This window comes from Panthera leo, chromosome F2, assembly GCF_018350215.1.
Source record: "Panthera leo isolate Ple1 chromosome F2, P.leo_Ple1_pat1.1, whole genome shotgun sequence".
Classification (NCBI taxonomy): Eukaryota; Metazoa; Chordata; class Mammalia; order Carnivora; family Felidae; genus Panthera; species Panthera leo.
This window is the reverse complement of record NC_056695.1, coordinates 516,966-537,986: the sequence shown is the minus strand read 5'-3', so window position 1 is coordinate 537,986 and position 21,021 is coordinate 516,966. Positions and strand designations below refer to the sequence as shown.

Sequence of the window (21,021 nt, the reverse complement as noted above, 5' to 3'; positions counted from 1 at the left end):
AAAAAAAAAATAAAATGCTTTTGCAGTGTCTCCCCACCCCTCCCCACCCTCCGCCAAGAGAAAAGAAAACTGGATTAAAAAACAGTAGATCGGATCACATAGCCCATCCTGGAGAGAATCAAAACTTTTTCTATGATGACTTCTGTCTTTGCCTAGACACACACTAAAATATTTAAGTGTGGTATGTATTTTATTTTCCCAGTACTTGGTTGTACAGGTCAGTCCTGTTTTGTTCTAATGATAGCAATAACTTATCCTTTGACATTCTAATTTTCCAGTGTATTAGTAACATTTTCTAATGGAATACTCATACAAAATTTTAAATTTCTTAAATGTAAACAGTACATTCAGTTGAAATGGATCTTCTGTACCTGGTCAGTTTGTAGTGTAGGCATAGGATCCCTCATGAGGAGCCCTATTTTGACAGATCAACAAGGACTGTGTCCCTAGCACTATAGGAGACACTTGGCTAAAGAGAGTGAAGAGAATACAAGTACATGAGGGTTACTATCGATGGTTACAAGTGCATGCATGTGTGAGTGTGCAGGGTAGCACTAGAATGTTCATCATTTGCTAATCTATGTAAAACAAAAAGTTTATTACATTTGGCCTTTTATGAAGATTTTATACCTAAATCCTTATTTAACAGCTTAAAAAGGATATCATTCATCCATACACCTCCAAAAACCTGCCTGGGTAGTCACCTGTTCCTAGATACATTTAAAATAAGAGAAGTAAATGAAAAAAACTTCTCAAACATAGAGCTTAGTTCCACTACCCTTTTCACAATCTCAGTTGCATGCTTAAATTACTGCAGGTAGCTGATAACCCATTAATAAGCACTAAAGTCACATGTTTCCCAACAACACAAATTCTGAATATATATTAACAGTAGGCTACAAAAAAGAACCAAAGCAGTTTAGACTGAAAATTAAGTTGTTTTACACTAAAACTTTGCATACATTACTTGAGAACTCCAAACTCAATTCATTTTTTTGCTATGAAAAGTCTTTTAATACCCTCAAGTTTTACACTTCATCCTAGAGCAGGGTTTCTCAACCTCAGCACTACTGCCATTTTGGGCTGGATAATGTGTGGGGGCTCTTTTGTCCCCTGTAGAGCTGGTTAGCAGCATCCCTAGCCTCTACCCACTAGATGAGAGCAGCATGGTCCCACCAGTCATAACTATCAAAAATGTCTCGAGACATCACCAATGTCCCCTGGGAGACAAAATCACCCCCAATTATGAACCACTATCCTAGAAAAATGTCAGCAAATAACCAACCACATTTGGTCTGTGCTGGAGACTCACATGCAGAAGTGAAGGCAACACGGCGATTCATGGGGAGGGAGGGTCAAAATGAAATGAAACAGTACCCCCTTCTCTGTGGGGAAACATTCCAAGACCCTCAGTGGATGCCTGAAACCATGGATAGTACCGAATCGTACACAGACTATACTTTTTCACATACACGCATACCAGTAATAAAGCTTAATTTATAAATTAGGCACAGTAAGAGATCAATAACAGTAACCAGTAATAAAATAGAATTATAATATATTATAATAAGATTTATGTGAATGTGGTCTTTCTCTCAAACTCTTATTGTACTGTACTCACCTTTCTTCTTATAATGATGTGAGATGATACAATGACTACTTAACGAGGTGAAGTGAGGTAAATGATGTTGGCCTGTGAATGTAGCATTAGGCTACTAATGACCTTCTGATGATAAGGCAGAAAGAGTATCATCTGCTTTCAGACTGTAGTTGACCATGGGTAATCAACCACGGAAAACAAAACCACAGACAAGAGGGACTACTATAGGTATAAAACAACGTGCTAGAAGTATTGCAACCAAAGTACTGCTCAGGCTCCATGGGGAACATGTAAGAGTAACAAAAAATCCAGGGAGGGCACAGGGAGAAGGGAAGAAGAGCCACCACCTAAAGCTGAATGCTAAGTGTAAGTTAATCAGGCAGAGAGAAGAGCATGTTCCAGGGAAAAGGAACAAGAGGAGCACTAATAGGAGGCCAGAGAGAACACAGCACATGCAGGAAAACCTACAAGCAGCAGTAAGAGAAAAGGTTGCACGAGAACCGTGCAAACCATAGCAGGGCATCTGGCTTTAATCTGAGGTCGTGAGGGAACCACTGGCAGTTTCCACAAGGACTAACAAAATCAGATGTTAATATGGAATGATTATCCAAACCACATTCTGAATAACAGACTCTAATATGGGAGAGGGAAGGTACTAAAGCCTGCCAGTGGGAAAGCAGTTAGCTAGAGGGTCTTCATAATCAAAGCAGAAAACAGAGGATGTGAGTGGGAGTAAGAACAGGAGAGGTGCACTTGAAAGAAAATGAGGGCAGAGATGTAACTATACTAGAGGATTCTCACACGTGAAAAGTCAAAGTGAAGGCAGACTCAAAGAAGACCCCAAGCATGTGTTTGGGCAACAAAAAAAATGTGCTCACCCAGAAAGGGATTTGAGGAAATAATCTGGAGAGGGGTAGCTGCTAATATAATTTGGTTTTGATATGTTAAGGTTGTGATGTCTATGGAATAGCTGAGGTAAAATTGACCAATAGGCAGTTGTCTTTACAGGTCTGGAGTTTTAATAAAGTCATGTGGGATTCAAGAATCATCAAAATAGAAACTGCATGAAAGTATGTCAGTTGGAAAAGACTGTCGCTGGAAATTCTGTAAAAGTGAGAAGAGAAGGTCCAGGCTGGAACTGTGGGAATATTATCAACATTTAAGCTGAATTCAGATGAAAAGAGACAGAAAAGGGTTTGGGATTTGAGAAAAAAGTGATTGCACAGATACAAGAAACCTATGGGACCTTGGAAATTGTGTGCTATGAAGAATAAATGGGGAAAAATGGTCCAGTAACTTTGGAAGACCATTGGAGATTTCTTACTAAATATATTCTTACCATACAACCCCACAATCACACTCCTTGGTATTTATCCACAGGAGCTGTAAACTTATGTCCATGTAAACACCTGCACACAGATATTTAGAGCAATTAATTACTCATAACTGCCAAAATATGGAAGCAACTAAGATGTACTTCAGTAAGTGAATGAATAAATTGTGGTACATTCACATAATGAAATATTAGTCAGCACTGTAGGTAAGTAAGCTATCAACCCATGAAAAAACACAGAAGAACATTAAATGCATATGACTAAGTAAAAGAAGCCAACCAAAAAATGTTATATAGTGTATGATTCCAACTATATTACATTCTGGAAAAAACAAAACTATGGAGACTACAAAAAGATCATTGGTTGCCAGTGGTTATGGGCAGGGGCAGATGAATAGGCAGAGCAAAGAGTAATCTTAGACAATGAAAATACTCTGTATGATATAATGATGGATATATGTCATTATGCATTTGTCCAAACCCACAGAATGGACAACACCAAGAGTAAACTTTAACATAAACTATGGACTTTAAGTGATTATGATGCATCAATGCAGGTTCAACAATTGTAACAAATGTACCATTCCAGTAAGCAATGTTGATAATGGGGGAGGCTATACACGTGTCAGGGCAAGAGGTATATGGCAAATCTCTAAACCTTCCTCTCAATTTTAATGTAAACCTAAAACTGCTCTAAAAATGTAAGTCAAAAAACCAACAAAAAAAGGAATAAATGGAAGGTGAGGTGAAAATAGGAGACCTGAAAATTCTTCCAGGAAGCTTGGAAATGCATATTTTAATTGCTTTCAAAGATAGAAAGGACAGCATAAAAAGACACATTTGCTCAAGTATGCACAACTTGTATGACAAAATTGAAGTTAAATAATTAAAATAAAAATGTACTCCAGACTCTAGTCTATCCTCCAACCACAGCCACAAAATTTAAATGAATTTCCTCAAGGAAGAATTTAATAGCAGTAAGATTGGTAAGATTTAGTAGAAGTTTAGGTAGTACTTTAGAATTTCTTGGCATCAATCCATGACAATCAATTTTAAGTAGTTTTGATTTAGGCAGTCACAAATTTAATGAGAACTAGCGAATATGTAAGAATACATTGAAAGCCTACTACCCACATGCTCCCTAAGCTGCTAAAGCTAATTCAAGGAAATTTTCAAGTCTGTCCTTGCTTTTGCATATTTGCAAATCAATTTCAAAACAGAAATAAGTAAAAGCCAAACTAAAAATTATAAAGCAGTATATGGATAATTCCAGACTCATTGGGTATATAGCAGATATATGAGTGGAAAAGAATGATCACTTGGGGTAGCACAGCTTAGAAAATCTTTAACCAATAAAAGCAGGATTTGACCCCAACACTGTCTCTGCCTCAGCCCTGTCCCTCACTAGCTGATTACCCTAGGCAAGGTACTTAATCTATAAGTTGGAGATATAATAATGCCTAACACATTAAGCATTTAGTTAATGTTAGCTATTATTTTTAGCCCTTCCAGTAATTAATTCAAGAATTTGTTTTAAATTTTATGTTTTTAAGCTTGCATTTATTTTCACATAAAGTTTTTTTCCTTGATTTGTAAGAGGATCTGTATATAAAGGACAATGAGGAACACAACAAATGTCTTTAGCAGCCAATCAAACACACAAGCAATGCCTTAACCAGCAGAACAATTCATATATTCTTCATGTAGGCATTTCTGAGAGAAAACAAAAAAGGAATAACACCTTTAGGAAAAGATAAATAGAAACTATCACTTTAGCATATCATATTTTGAGCTCTCTTGAGCTGATAATCCCTGAAGAATGTGTACAAAGTCTCTTCACAAGGACACAGAGAGGAAATACAGCGCCCCAGACACCACCTGTTTTGGCCCAAGCCTATCAGTAAGGAACACATATTCCTTCAGAAAGGATGGTGTGTGCATGTACACACATGTGCATGTGGGTGTGTGCATGCACATGTGTGCAGAGGTGTATGTGTGCATGCACTGGGAGAAGGGGAAAAGACAAAGTTAGGTCGGAAGAGCCTGCAGTTCATAAGCTTATTTACATTTCATCTTTATATTACAGAATTGGACTAATGGGAAGGAAGAGCTATGAGTTTAGAACAAGAAAGATGATTATGAATTGCACCTCAGCTATTTGTTTTGTGACTTTGGATAAGTATCTTCATAGACTCTCCCATTTCTCAGTTTAAGCTTCCAAAAATGAAAAATTCTTTTAGAAATATTAAAAGAATTAATGATAATGGCTATTTATGGGGTACCTGGGTGGCTCAGTAGGTTGAGTGTCCGACTTCGGCCCAGGTCATGATCTCACAGTTCGTGAGTTCAAGCCCCACGTCAGGCTCTGTGCTGACAGCTCGGAGCCTGGAGCTTGCTTGCATTCTGTGTCTCCCTGTCTCTCTGGCCCTCCCCAGCTCACAGTCACACTCTATCTCTGTCAAAAATAAATAAACTTAAAAAAAAAAAAAAGACACTGGCAAATCTCTAAATGTACAAAAGTATTAAAAAGATATAAAAATACATACACTAATCACCCTATCACCCTATGTCAATATTAAAAGGATACAAATTTACCTTCACAGTTTCTTTTAAATGATGCAACTGAAATTTTATGTATCTCTTTCTGCTCCTCTTTTCTTCCTTCCTATAGATATCTCTCTCCTGCACTTGGTATTTCATTAGCATTCTACTTTCTCTCTCTCTCTCTCTCTCTCTCTCACACACACACACACACACACCCTGATTAGTATTCTTTTTCAAGTTTTTAAATTGTATATAAAATGGTGTCTTCTGAACACAGCTCTGAATAACCTATATTTTTTTGAATCAATATTCTGTTTTTTTATATTTATCCACGTTTACACATGTAGTTCTATTTCAGTGCTACCCAATTAAAGAAGCATAAGTAATTTTAAGTTTTCTAGTAGCAACATTAAGAAAATACAAAGAAACAGGTGAAGTTAATTGTGATAATACTTTTTACTTAACCAAATATATCAAAAGATTATTGTTTCTTGTCAGGGCTCTCACCAGAATCACTTTTAGAAGCTCCCTCACTGTACCTCAAAACTCTTCCAGTCTCTATTCATTACACAGTTTGAAAGCCACTGACACATTCCAAGCTATTTGTTATGGCAGAATCCCCCCTCTTGGTACCAATTTCTGTCTTAGCTCAGGCTGCCATAACAAAACACCATAGAGTAGGTAGCTTAAAAAAACAAACAAACAAACAAACAAAACCATTGATATCTGTGAGGCTGGAGAATCTAAGATCAAGGTGACAGTCAATTTGGTTGCTGATGAGGGAGCTCTTCCTAGCTTGCAGATGGCCACTTTCTGGCGGTGTCCTCAAGGAGCAGAGAGAGAGAGAGAGAGACATCTCCCTCCTGTCTCACGAGGACCCCATCACCAAATATTATCCCACTGAGAGAGCTTCAACATATGAATTTTGGGGAGGGGAACAAAATTCAGGACATAGCAATCTTCTTCCACATTTTTTAAGGTTTTTATTTTAATTCCAAATAGTTAACAAACAGTGCTATATTATTTTCAGGTATACAATATAGTAATTCAACAATTCCCTATATTACCTAGTGCTTATCACGACAACTGCCATCCACATCACCTATTTAACCCATCTCTCCACCACCCTTTCCTCTGTTAACTGCCAGTTTCTCCTCTAATGAAGAGTCTGCTTCTTGGTTTGTTTGTTTGTTTTTTCTCTCTCTCTCTCTCTATTTTCCCTTTGTTATGTTTCTTGAATTCCATATATGAGTGACATCATATAGTATTTCTCTTCCTCTCACTGACTTTTTTTACTTAGCATTACACTATGTAGCTCCACTCGTGGCACTGCAAATGGCAAGACTTCATTATTTTTTATAGCTGAATTAACATTCCATTGTATATACACACCACATCTTTTTTTATCCATTCACCAATCAGTGGACACTTGCACTGCTTCCATGTCTTGGCTATTGTAGATAATGCTTCTATAAACACAGGGGTGCATGTATCCCTTTGAATTAGTGCCTTTATATTCTTTGTGTAAAAATCCAGTAGTGAGATTGTTGAATCATAGGGTAGAGCTATTCTTAACTTTTTGAGGAATGTCCATACTGTTTTCTACAGTGGCTGCACCAGTTTCCACTCCCCCCAATAGTGCAAGACGATTCCTTTTGCTCCACATCCTCACAATCATTGTTTCTTGTGTTGTTGATTTCAGCCATTCTAACAGGTGTGAAGTGTTATCTCATTGTAGTTTTGCTTGTATTTCCCTGATGATAAGTGATGCTGAGCATCTTTTCATGCATCTGTTGGCCATCTTGATGTCTGCTTTGGAGAAATGTCTTTTCATGTCTTCTGCCTATTTTATAAGTGTTTGTTTATAAGTGTTTGTTATAATTTGTTTTGGGGAGTTGAGTTCTTTATATATTTTGGGTACTAACCCTTTACCAGATATGTCATTTGCAAATATCTTCTCCCGTTCTGTAGACTGTGTTTTAGTCTTGTGATTGGCTTCCTTTGCTGTGCAAAAGTTTTTTAATTTGATAAAGTCCCAATAATTTTTCCTTTGCTTCCCTGGCCTCAGGAGACATATCTAGAAAAAGTTGCTACAGCCAATGTCAAAGAGGTTACTGCCTGTGTTCTCTTCTAGGATTTTTATGGTTTCAGGTCTCATATTAAGGCCTCCAATCTATTGTGAATTTATTTTTGTGTATAGACTAAGGAAGTGGTTTAGTTTCATTCTTTTGCATGTAGCTGTCCAGTGCTCCCAACACCATTTGTTGAAGAGACTTTTTCTCAGTAGATATTCTTTCCTGCTTTGTCAATTGGCCACTGATTAATTGACCATACAGTTGAGGGTTCACTTCTGGGTCCTTTATTCTGTTACATTGATCTATATGTCTATTTTTGTGCCAGGACCATGCTATCTTCGTAATGTAACTGGAAGTCCGAACTTGTGATGGCTCCAAGTTTGCTTTTCTTTTTCAAGATTTCTTTGGCTATTTGGGGTCTTTTGTGCTTCCATAAAACTTTTAGAATTATTTGTAGTAGTTCTATGAAAAATTCTGTTGGCATTTTGATAGAGATTGCATTACATGTGTAGATTGCTTTGGGTAGTATAGACATTTTGACAATATTTGATCTTCCAATCCATGAGCATGGAACGTGTCCACATTTCTTTGTGTCATCTTCCGTTTCTTTCATCAGTGTTTTACAGTTTTCAGAGTACAGGTCTTTCATCTCTTTAGTTAGGTTTATTCTTGGTATCTTATTATTTTGGGTGCAATTGTAAATGGGAAAGTTTTCTTAATTTCTCTTTCTCTTTGGAAAGTATAGAAATGCAACAGGTGTCTGTACACTGATTTTGTATCCTGTGACTTTATTGAATTCATTTATCAGTTCTAGCAGTTTTTTGGTGGAGTCTTTTCTACATAGAGTACCATATAATCTGCAAATGGTGAAAGTTGGACTTCTTCCTTGCCAATTTGGATCCCCTTTATTTCTTTTTGTTGTCTGACTGCTGTGGCTAGGACTTCCAGTACTATGTGGAGTAAGGGTGGAGAGAGTGGACATCTTTGTCTTGTTCCTGGCCTGAGGGAAAAAGCTCTCAGTTTTTCCCCATTAAGAATGATGTTAGCTCTGGGTTTTTCATATATAGTCATTATGTTGAAATATGTTCCCTCTAACCCTACTACTTGAGGGTTTTTATCATGAATGGATGTTACACTTTTTCAAATGCTTTTTCTGCAGCTATTGAAATGATCATATGGTTCCTATCCTTTCTATTATTGATGTGATGTATCACAGTGATTCATTTGCAAATACTGAATAAATAGCACATGATAGTGGTGAATGACTGTTTTAATGTATTGTTGAATTCTGTTTTCTTGTATTTTGTGGAGAATTTTTGCATCTGTGTTCATCAAAGACACTGGCCTATAGTTCTCTTTTTTAATGGTATCTCTATCTGGTTTTGGTATGAGGGTAACTCTAGTCTCAGAATGAATTAGGAAATTTTCCTTCCATTTCTGTTTTTTGGAATAGTTTGAGAAGAAGAGTTCTTTAAATGTTTGGTAGAATGTGCCTGTGAAGCTTACTGGAACTGGACCTTTATATGTTAAGAGTTTTTTAAATTACTGATTCAATTTCTTTGCTAGGTCTCAGTCTGTTCAAGTTTTCTATTTCTTCCTGATTAATTTTTCAGAATTTACATGTTTCTAGGAATTTATCCATTTCTTTAAGCTTGTTTAATAGGCATATAATTTTTCATAATGTTCAAATTATTTGTATTTTTGTGGCATTGGTTGTTATTTCTCCTCATTTGTAATTTTATTTATTTGGTTCCTTTCTCTTTTCTTTTTGATAAGTCTGGCTAGAGGTTTATCAAATTTACTGATTTTTTTTTTCAAAGAATAAGTTCCTGGTTTCATTGGTCTATCTTTTTTTAAATTTTCTATAGCATTTATATCTGCTCCAATCTTTAATAATATTTTCTTCTTTCCACTGGTTTCAAGTTTTGTTTGTTGTTCTTTTTCTAGCTCCTTTAGGTGTAAGGTTAGGTTGTTTATTTGAGATCTGTTTTGCTTCGTGAATTAAGCCTGGGTTCCTATAAACTTGCCTCTGAGTACCATTTTTACTGCAGCCCAAAGGTTTTGGACTGTTGTGTTTTCATTTGCATTTGTTTCCCCATGTACTTTTTTACTTCTTTGATTTCTCGGTTGACTCATTCATGGTCTTTATTGGAGTTTCTCTTGTGTTTGATTTCCAGTTTCATAGCATTGTGGTCTTTTAGAAAAGATGCATGGTTGACCTCGATCTTTTTGACATTGTTAAGGCTTGTTTTGTGGCCTAGTATGTTACCTATGCTGGAGACTGTTCTATATGCACTTGAAAAGGATGTATATTCTGCTGTTTTAGGATGGAATGTTCTGAATATATCTGTTTAATTCATCTGGCCCAGTGTGTCATTTAAAGCCATTGTTTTCTTGTTGATTTTCTGTTTAGATGATCTACCTGTTGATGTGAGTGGGCCGTTAAAGCCTCCTCTATTATTCTATTATTTTCAATTAATTCTTTTGTTATTAACTGTTCCATGTATTTGGGTGCTATGTTGGGGTGCATATATACAATTGTTAGATATTCTTGTTGGATTGTTCCCTTTATTACTATATAAAATCCTTGTCTCTTGTTATAGACTTTGTTTTAAATTCTATTTTGTTCAATATAAGTATTTCTACTCCTGCTTTCTTTTGACATCCATTTGCATGATAAATATTTGTCCCCTCACTTTCAATCTGCAGGTGTCTTTAGGTCTAAAATGAGTTTTCTGTAGGCAGCATACAGATGGGTCTTGTTTTTTTTATCTATTCTGTCACCCTATGAGTCTTCTGATTGGGAGTTTAGTACATCAACATTCAAAGTAATTATTGATAATATGTATTCATTGTGATTTTGTTTTGTGGTTGTTTCTGAAGATTTTCTCTGATCCTTTCTTGTCTTTCATAGTTTGCTGATTTTGTTTAGTGATATATTTGGATTCCTTTCCCCTTATTCTTTGGATATTTATAGTGGCTTTTGGTATTTGATTATGATTAGGTTTGCATATAACTTCTTCTGCATATAGCACTCTGCATTAAGTTGATGGTCATTTAATTTTGAACTAATTATTTCTGTCTCTCTCTCTCTCTCATACGTTTTTGGTATATGTTGTCATATTTTACAACCTCTTATTTTGTGAGCTCCTTGACTTATTTTTTTACAGACATATTTTTACTGCTTTTGTGTTTCCTACCTTCATACTGTCACTTCTGATCTCTCCTGTCCACTCAAAGAGTCCCCATTAATATTTTTGCAGGACTAGTTTAGTAGTCACGAACTCCTTTAGTTTTTGTACATAGGCTATCTGTCTTTCTCTGACTGACTTATTTCACTTAGCATAATACCCTCCAGTTCCATCCACGTTGTTGCAAATGGCAAGATTTCATTCTTTCTCATTGCCAATTAGTATTCTACTGTACATATAAACCACATCTTCTTTATCCATTCACCAGTTGATGGACATTTGGGCTCTTTCCATAATTTGGCTATTGTTGATAGTGCTGCTATACATAATTATATAATTTGAAACAGTTTCTTAAAGAGCTTGAAATCAAATAAATGAGATATTATAAGCATGGCTCACATTAAATGTTCCAAATGGGTGAAGAACTATTTCTGTCCGATCTGAAACCAGCATAGATACTGAAAGAGATAAAACCTATACCAGGTCTCAAAGCATTGGAAAATTCTTAAATGATGAAGATGAGAAGAGAGAAGGAAGAAAGAAGAAAGCACATAAGGCAGTAAACTACAATGGATATTCAAGATATATAAAAACAAGTCTAGACAAACGAAAGTTTACAGTTCACACTGGGAAGCAAAAGATAATAAGAACAATATAACCCTACAGATTGTGTGTGTGTGTGTGTGTGTGTGTGTGTGTGTGTGTAGAGAGAGAGACAGCACACACGTTCCCTTACATAAAGACAAACCAACAGATCCATCATCCATGGGAACACGCTCTAAATTCATCATTATGATGATGAATTTGGGCAAATTCATTCACATCCTTTGAATGTGGCTTCTTGGTACCAGTAACTGATCTGAGTGAGTGGTAAAGTCCATGCATTCAGACTTGTTTCTATTCCCAACCCCACTAATGAAATGCTCTAACAAATTAAGTTTTGACAACATCTTCATGTACTGAAAGTAATTCAACACACTAAGTGTTAATTCTTTTTTGGCCTACTACTTTAATAATCACTATTCTAAAATTGTTTGGTAACCAAACAGTGCTAATTAAATACGACAGAGGAAGAGTCAGTTGGTTCAAGTGAACCAAGAGGCCAAATTTCTTGCCACTAAGGATAGTGGTGCTACTAACTGAAATAGAGAACACATTCAGGAACAAAGAAAGGGAAAAGAAAATATTATTTCCAAGACAGGGAGTTTTAAATGATCACAGAACTAGCACAGAGAGAGCCATCTGGCAGGAGGCTGAAATGCAGCTGCTTAGCAAAAAAGTCACTGGAGAAGAAATGATCCAAGACTCTGATCTTTAAAATACCTGTGTTGTGGACATGGGTGAGAACAAACCAGCCACAGCATTCATCCTCCTGAGCTCCTTGAACATGAAGGTATATTTATGTGATTGTAGCCTCATCATAGAGGCAACCTCCCTCAGGTTGCATGATAGGGACCACAATGACTCCATGACTTCCATTACTTTCAGGGATTCTTTATTTTGATACTCTTTAATACTGTACAGCAAAATGAAGAATAAAAAGACCCCACTGTTTCTCTCCTTTAAAATCTGCCAGTTATTTGGTTATGCAAGCAACATTTGGGCAACAGGAAGAGTTGGGATAAAATAAGAAGCATGTACACATACTTAGGTAAACTGATTTAAAGAATAGTAATAAAAAAAATCCTACAATTTTCTAAATAGGTGGATATTCCACAATCACTATCTTTTTCCTTTAAAAATATAAATTTTAAGTAACTATAATAAATTTTAAACAATGCTCTCTGCAATTCATCTGATAACCTTGAAGCCAACTTAATCCTATCTACAAATTTCTTCATGGAATGCTCAGGAAAGATTCTTGTTAGTGATATCCCTGAATAATTAAAGAACTACCCCTGAACTGAAGTGTCCCAATTTCTTGATTTGATGTAAATCAAATCTAAATCTAAATGCATGTCTACATGAGTAGGGTCCTCTTAGATAAAAATTGTGTCTACTAACAAAATCAAAAAGCAGAAGATAAGCAGATTTAAATAGTGCCTCCGTGGTAAATTTACAATGACAAATGAAACAAATCGGCCAGGTAAAAAAACACTGCTCTCTAAAATTTAAAAATTAAAGCTTTTACTTCTGAACTCACCAAAAGCAACAGCACAATACTGGTAATAAATAACTACTTCTTTATTTTTAAATGACACCTTTATAGCTACTTACTCACTCAGCTGGTAAAACAAAGAAAAGGAAATAGGAACTAAACTAAAATCACTCTTTCAGATAACCAACTATAAGTCTAAACGGCTCACCTGACTCATATTTCATGCAAAACAAAAGTCCCAAGCCCTTGTTTTCACAGCCCAGATGAGAAGGTGTCCATGAGAGGAAGGGAGGCAGGCTGGGAGTGGGGGTCATGGAAGACCCCTCGTATACCTGCAGGTGAGGGGGCAGGTGCTGGCTGCACCCTGACTCGCAGGGCCAGGCGTGTTCCCCATGCCACATCCTGTAGTCATGGTTTCTGCTGAGGACTCTCACTCAATTACTGACCAGGTCCAGGCCTGCCCTTGTAAGATCTCATGAGATCACCAAGAGCCGGGCTATACTAAAGTCACCATGTTTAGCCTGTGTTCAGACTCTGTTTCTTAAAGCCCACTACAAATGAGAACAGTCAATGGCATTTTAAAGAAAGAACAAAAGAATTCTAAGACCCTGACTGCCTAGAAGCTTTTACATCTAATAATAACCGTGAAATGTTTTTTTAAAATGTTTATTTATTTATTTTTGAGAAATAGATAGAGGGAGAGCACAAGCAGGGGAGGGGCAGAGAGAGAGGGAGAGAGAGAATCCCAAGCAGGATCTGCACTTGCAGCAGAAAGCGAGATGCGGGGCTCAATCCCACAAACTGGATGATGATCTGAGGTGAAATCAAGAGTCGGACACTTAACTCACTGAGCCACCTAGGTGCCCCTAACCACTAAATGTTGTTATGAGAGGTGGACAGTGAGGGCAACAGCAAAAACGCCACAGAAAATAAGCCACGGCAGCTGTGGCAAATAAAATCACAAAAACTAAGACAGCTCTTAAAAATTAAGGGGAATGAAAGACGACTGGTGGCTAATAAACCAACAAAATTAGTTAGCAAATGCTTTCATTTCCACTCCCAAGACTAAAATGGGATTCATTCATTTAACAAATTAATTGAGTGCCTCCTGTGTATCATTCTGGGTACAATGGATATAATGGGGGGGGGGGGCACCAAAATTTGTATCCAAGTGGTCTTTAAATTTCAATGCAATCACACACACACACACACACACACACACACACACACACACACCTGAATTGGGCTCTTCTCTGGCTATTAATCAAGAACTGCTCAGCTGTGTGGAAAAGGATAGCAAAACCACCAAAAATGGATTGATTATATATATATATCAGACTCCCAGCTAATAGAATTTTATTTTCTATTGGGATTAAAAATCAATGAACACAGCACAATTCTAGACAAGAAGGTCTTAAACTACTGATAGGAGATATACTTTCGCCATTTGCTTGATATATTTGTGATTGAAACTTTATCCATGAAAACTGGAGCCAGCTAGTGAGGAAAAACAAGACCTATAGGTTTTCTCACACTGAAGAAAAAAAACAAATCTTTTCTGAGGTAAACAGGTTTAACAAGCTACACCCATGGTCACGCCTCTGTAAACCACTTGGCTTGCCTTCCTCAAATATGTTTCCAACCTCAAATTCCAGCCCGATGAGAACAACAGAACTCAAGTCCTATCACCTTGGTTCACAAAAGCACCATTCCACCTCATCTTAAGGTCCAAAGAGTCTGCTCTAAGGAACCCAAAGAGAAATAGAAACAGCAGGGCAAAGGTGCACTTTAAGAGAAAGGGAGACAGAAATTACAATGCTCTAGAAGGAACCTGCTGGGTCAGTCACAGTTCACCAAGCAGCAGCTCTGAGCATAGGCCAAAGGGCAGAAATCCGCAGACAAGTGGAGACCTGCTCAGAACAAGGCCGCCGTAACCCGGCTACTGTGATTACAGAGGACAAGAGAAGTACCTCCTTCTCCAAGAAAGACAGCGTATAACTGTGGAAAATGGAAATGGTCTGTGACACAACCTATTCGGCCGTTCTCTGTTTTAAAATATGTTCAGAGACAGACACAGCGTGAGTCTTTCTGCAACACTGCCGTCCAGCACACCCGGGCAGTGGCAGCATACCTTGTTCCTGGTCTGCTGGAGGCTGAAGGGTCCTCAAAACTGATCCTCAAAACCGGGGCCTCAAAATTAAGAGAAGCCCAAATCACAGCACGTTCTAAAAAGCAATCTGTTCATTAATGCGAATGGAACCAGAGGCAGGACACACGGGTTGTTTCTGGTTAGAAGCGAGGCTCTGTTTTTATTCAAGATAAAGAATTGAAATCTTAGACAATGGTGGACTGGGGAGGGAAAAAAAGGGAAGAGATTCAGAGGGGCCTAGAGAAGGCAGAAAGCTTTAACAGAAACAAGCCAGGTAAGTGTCCTGAGAGAACAAAGGCCATAAACAAAAGCAAAAACAGTACAATTGCAAGGACACAGCCCTATACAGTGGACCGGGATGTGCACCTCCAAACACAAGTTCCATGAGATGTTAATAGGTATCAAATCAGTTTGAATAAACTAGGCTGGATAAAATTGAATTGCTGTAAGATTTCTCAAGAGCTTTTAAGCATTGTGAACTCTAAGAGGGGGCTGTAATATGCAGTGTTTCCTAAACATATCTGACTACGGTTTGCCCAGTTTTTCACCGAGCATTTTGTGAAACGGAAAATTTTAAACACTTTATACTTTAATCATTTTAATGGAAATACCTCAGAAATGAGTTTTCCATAACTTACTCTACTTCTATCAATACAGTTTAATATTTTCTCGACAACTTACAATTATTCTTGTGGATAACCATTATTTTAGACTGTGAAGTAATGTGCTTCTGCATATGCCAGATGGGTTTCCTTCCCTCTGTCTACAGGCTTTTGGCTGGCCTCAACCTTACCTGGCCCAAGTCTGCTCCTAGCAGCCTTTCTGATGGACTATCAAACTCATGGAACTCTTGCTTGCCTGGGGTTTAGAAACCAGGAAACAGCAAGGCTCAGTGTTGGACATCAGAAGACTAATTAGTAAGATACGGATTTTGCCATTTAGAGATGTATATCTGGCTACTTTTTCACAACTGAGTTGAGCCACTAATAGCCCAAAATACTAACTGCAGAGCAAATCAACTATCAGTTATTTCAGAGGCCCAGGGCCTCCTTCTAGTCCAAGGTTACATGAAAAGGCCCTCATCAGATTTCAGTCAGATGACTCTAACCATAACATATACCTACATGAAGACGCTTCCTTAAAATAATCAAATCTGATCAAATAATCCTCACAAGACTTCTTGTGAGGAAAGGCAAAATAGGCACTCTGAAACAGAGGAAGATTAAATGATTTATTTGTTAATGCCCAGAGCTATACAAGTTAAGGGAATAATCTCGGGAATCCCCACTATCTACACAGTATCCTACACAAATAATACCAGGCTCTGTCTAGAAAATGCCAGCCAAAAGAATAGGGGAAAAATGCTATACTCATACACACACACACACATACTCATATATACATATGCATGTATATACATTTAACTTCAGCAAAAAAGGCAAAATCAATGATCTCTAAAGAAGAAATTTGTCTTGTGTACTTTCCCATAACTATGAGGTTCAATAAAGGTGATACATCAAGGACTTTAATAAAGGAATTTAAAAGGTATAATGTTTCATAATGCTTATTTCATCATTATTTCAAAAACTAAGAGATAATATTTAATATAGTGTTGGGAATTTTATTGGCCACGATGAGCTAAAACAATATTATGGAGATAAGTCATCTCTGAAAACGATTAATCTTTGACATTCATGCAAGAACATGAACTGTGAAAAAGAGTGCCAGAGTGTTTCAGTCTCTGTAAAAATGAGGAAGAGCAAAAGTAGTCCTGGACACCTCACTCCTGAGAACATATTTGGTTTAAACTGTAAATTCATATAAAACAATGTTTATTTTGGTGAAACTTTAAAGACCCATGATGTTATAAAGTTATCCTGGGGTTTTTATGAAGTCATGTAGGTAATTTCTTACTTGAAAATAAAAGATAATGCTGACTAAAATAATCAAATCACTAAAAGAATATATTTGAAATATAATTATAACTAGCAGAAAATTTACAACTAGCAACCATTTTGTGTTTGCTTCTGAACACAAATTTTGTGTTTTTGAACACTTATTATGGGGTGTTCATGAAGTGTTAACTCAGGTTGAATTGGTACAACCATGTGCATTTTCAGAAGGGCCTATTTTCCTGCCTGGCCCTTGACTGGCACATGTGAATTGATCTGTTGGGAGTATTCTGACAGAAATGTTTTGCACACTCAGTGCCTTGGCCACATTGTACAATTTTGTCTAGACAGTCTGTGCAAACAATGTAATTTATGGTGAACATCTGCTTTCCTTCTGAGGGACTGGAGTTTCAGTCATTGCAGTCAGTCACACAAGCACAGTTACCTACATGATGGAACCCCAACAGAAACCAAGTGAGCTTCCCTGGTAGACAACACTTTGCACACGTTGCTGAAAAATTCATTGCTAGAGGAATCAAGTGTGTACTCTGCAATTCCCCTAGGAGAGGACTCTTGAACACTTGAGCCTGCTTTCCATTTGTGTTGTTTCTGATGTACCTTATCCTTTTGCTAACTTCTTTGTGTCCTTTGCTATAATAAACCACAGCCTTAAGAATAATGACTTCCAAGTCCTATGATTCCTTCCAGCAAACCCCTAGGCCTGAGGATGGTCTTAGGGATCCCAGACACATAGTTTATAGGATTTTATTAATTTTAACACATTTCCATCACTTCAGTAGAGTCAGGGGTACCAACTAATCTAATCCAGGTAATCAGGGATAGCTGGATACATTTCTTTTAATAAAGTATATTCAAGACCTCGAAAGGTATCAGTCCCCATCCATGGAAGCCATTTAAGGTTAAATGAATATGGTTTTAAAGCAAATCGCCATCTACAAATTTTCTGTAAAGGACCATACAGTCGCTATTTTAGACTTTTGGGCCATACAATGTCTTTTATAAATACTGAACTCTGACATTGTAGCATGAGAGCAACCACAGACAACACCTACACTAGTGAGGGTGGCTGAGTTCCAATAAAAATTTGCAAAGACAGGCACGGGGCTTGATTTGGCATGCAAGCTATAGTTTGCCAACCCCATTGCAGAATGATTGTGTTTCAAGAAAAATGACTTTTCTCAATTTCTATTCTAGGTAAGGGAAACCACAGATAAAAAAAAATAATAAAATGACGACAACAACAACAAGAGAAATGAAACTAAGGAAAATACCAAGATTTCTTTTCTCATCATTCAGTGCACCTTTAATATACTGCAATAAACTAAATTGCCTAAATTAGAAGTCTAAAGAAATTTTATTTTATTATTATTTTTTTTAATGTTTATTTATTTTTGAGAGAGACAGAGCGTGACAGGAGGAGCAGGAGAAAGAGGGAGACACAGAATCTGAAGCAGGCTCCAAGCTGTCAGCACAGAGCCCAGCACTGGGCTCGAACTCACAAACTACAAGATCATGACCCGAGCTGAAGTCAGAGGCTTAACCGACGGATCCACCCAGGTACCCCAGAAGTCTAAATAAATTTTAAAGTTCAACTTAGTATTTACTTGTACCCACTGTGGCCTCAGCACAACAGAAGTTATGAAGGGAAAACCCAAATATCAGACTGGTCACTGGCACTGGGATATCCCTAGACTGATTGACATTCTCCTATATTGGTTTTCTATTATTTTATTAACAAATTACCAAAGCACTGAACTCAGTCACTTAAAACAACACCCATTTATTAGCTTTGTTCTATTATTCAACCTTTATGTGGACAAACAGGAGTTCAGGCATGGCATGGTAAGTACTCTACTCAGCCTCCCAAGGCTAAAAACAAGGTGCTGGCTGGCTGCTTTCTCATCTGGAGCTCAGGATCCTCTTCCAAGCTCATGTAGTTGTGGCAGGCAGGACTCAGTTCCTTGCATTCCTTGTAGTTGTCAGACTGAGGTCCCTGCTTTCTTAATGGCAGTCATCTGCGGGCAGCTCTCAGCTCATATTACTTTCCACAAGAGATAATCTTTTTCCTCTGGCATCCTCATATAGCTTCCTATAACTGGTTCTTATAATCAAAATTTAAAACATTTAATCTGCCCAATAACTGCATTATTACTCAATGAATATCTCAAAGTATGCCTAATAAAATTAAAGCCCCTAAAAATTAGTGAGAGATTTTTGAAATGAGCTTTTTCTTAGAAAGGATCGTATCTTAAGAACATTTAAGATGATAGATTTCCTGTGATTGAAACAGACTTTCTGGAACACTGGACCAACATTAATATGAATCTAAGCATGCAGGCAATATGTAACTTTGAATAAAGTCAAACTGAAAAAGCCTTTTTATTATGGTAGGCTCTTAATAACACTTGTAACAATCCAAAATTTATACAATCCCTTCCTTCATCATCCACATCTTACTGATTTAATGACAACCGTCATAAAAGAAATGGAACAAAATAAGAAATTTTTAATAGCTTGAGAATGTAAAACTGTTAGAGATATTTCCTTAGAGGCCCTGCTTAAAATTTTTTTTTTTTTTTGTTTTCTTAATGGCTATTAATAAATAAAGAGACATTAGACAAAGAGAATCACATGCCTAGAGAACTGCCTACCAGTTTTGGCTACAAATCCACCTGGCCTCATCTATTAAAAATTAAACATTGTCTATTTTTTTTTTGTTTATTTATTATTTTGAGAGAGAGACAGACAGAGTGTGAGTAGGGGAGGAGCAGAGAGAGAGGGAGACACAGAATTCGAAGCAGGCTCCAGGCTGAGCGTTAGTTAGCACAGAGCCTGACTCGGGGCTCAAACCCCATGAACTGTGAGATCGTGACCTGAGCCGAAGTCAGATGCCCAACTGACTGAGCCAACCAGGTGCCCCAACATTGTCTATTTTTAAAATGGCTTTCTTGAAATGGATGGCTTTGCCTCCTTGATTAAAATAGGTATAACTGAAAGCATACTTGTCCAGAACAAATCAGAAGATTAAAATTCAGCTCTTTAGGAAAGCATCTAAAACTAAACTGTCACAACAAGGACCAGGGTAGAGAAAAATAGGAAGATACTCTTTCTGCTAGACACACATTAAAAAAAAAAAAAAAAAAAAAAGAACAAAAGTCAACCTAGATAGATATCTAGACTTCAAACTGAAATAAACAAGACTTGTAAAATAATTAAACCCAAACAATTTGGAAATATAACCCAAATGGGGAAATTTATATTTTTATTGTTTTCTAGGTAATAAAGTTTAATTGCTTTTGAGTAAATACAGTTTACTTCAGAAGTTTATATAGACAACAAAGGATATACACACACACAAAAAAATGAGGTGGCTGTTTATAATAGAAGTGGTTTCTATTATGCCATTTTTAACTTCTAGAGAAATATTTATCTATTTTATTTTCTTCTTCGGAAATCCTCTTTGACTGACTCTCCTTAATACTATTTTTAAAAAAAGAAAAAGATGGCTCAGTTGAAGGTACCAACACACCTAAAATGAGTCAAACAAATTAACCTACAAGAGCACATGGCAACAAGAACAGGTCAACTTTTATTAAAGAAAAAAAAACAATATCAAAAACAATAACGTAATTGACAATAGCACTTCAAAAGTAAGCCTCAGGGTTAAGCACTTTCCACAATTTATTTCTCCTAGGCCTATGCCCCTGAACATCTATTGTTATCAGAATGTCATTATCTTTCACAATTTCTCTTAATTTGGAATTTCAAGAAATGGAACTTATGCCAGAAAATGTTTCAACACAATCAAATATTAACATGAGTTCAGTAGAAATTTTAAACAATGGTAACTTGGGCCTACCATTAAAATCCTCCTTAATTTGTAAATTCAATACAATGACTGACTTATTTTGAATCTATTGAAAATCACTGAATTGATCTGGTTTGGAGCAAATACTTGGAAAGCCTACATAATGAAAAGCATTGACTTTTTTCTAAAAATAAACAAACAATTACTTTCAACTAGACTACTGTCAAATTTTACACCTGGAAATCTCAAATGCTTTGAATGCTTTTCCCCTACAAACAACCAAAATCAGGCTAATTACTAAAGTATACCA

The 21,021-nt window shown here is 36.8% G+C and overlaps 1 protein-coding gene across 2 annotated transcripts in view; it reads right to left on the bottom strand.

Annotated features, from left to right (window-relative positions):
* Nucleotides 1-21,021, bottom strand: part of SPIDR (scaffold protein involved in DNA repair) — a 479,623-nt gene that overhangs the window by 306,339 nt on the left and 152,263 nt on the right. The window lies entirely within an intron of this gene.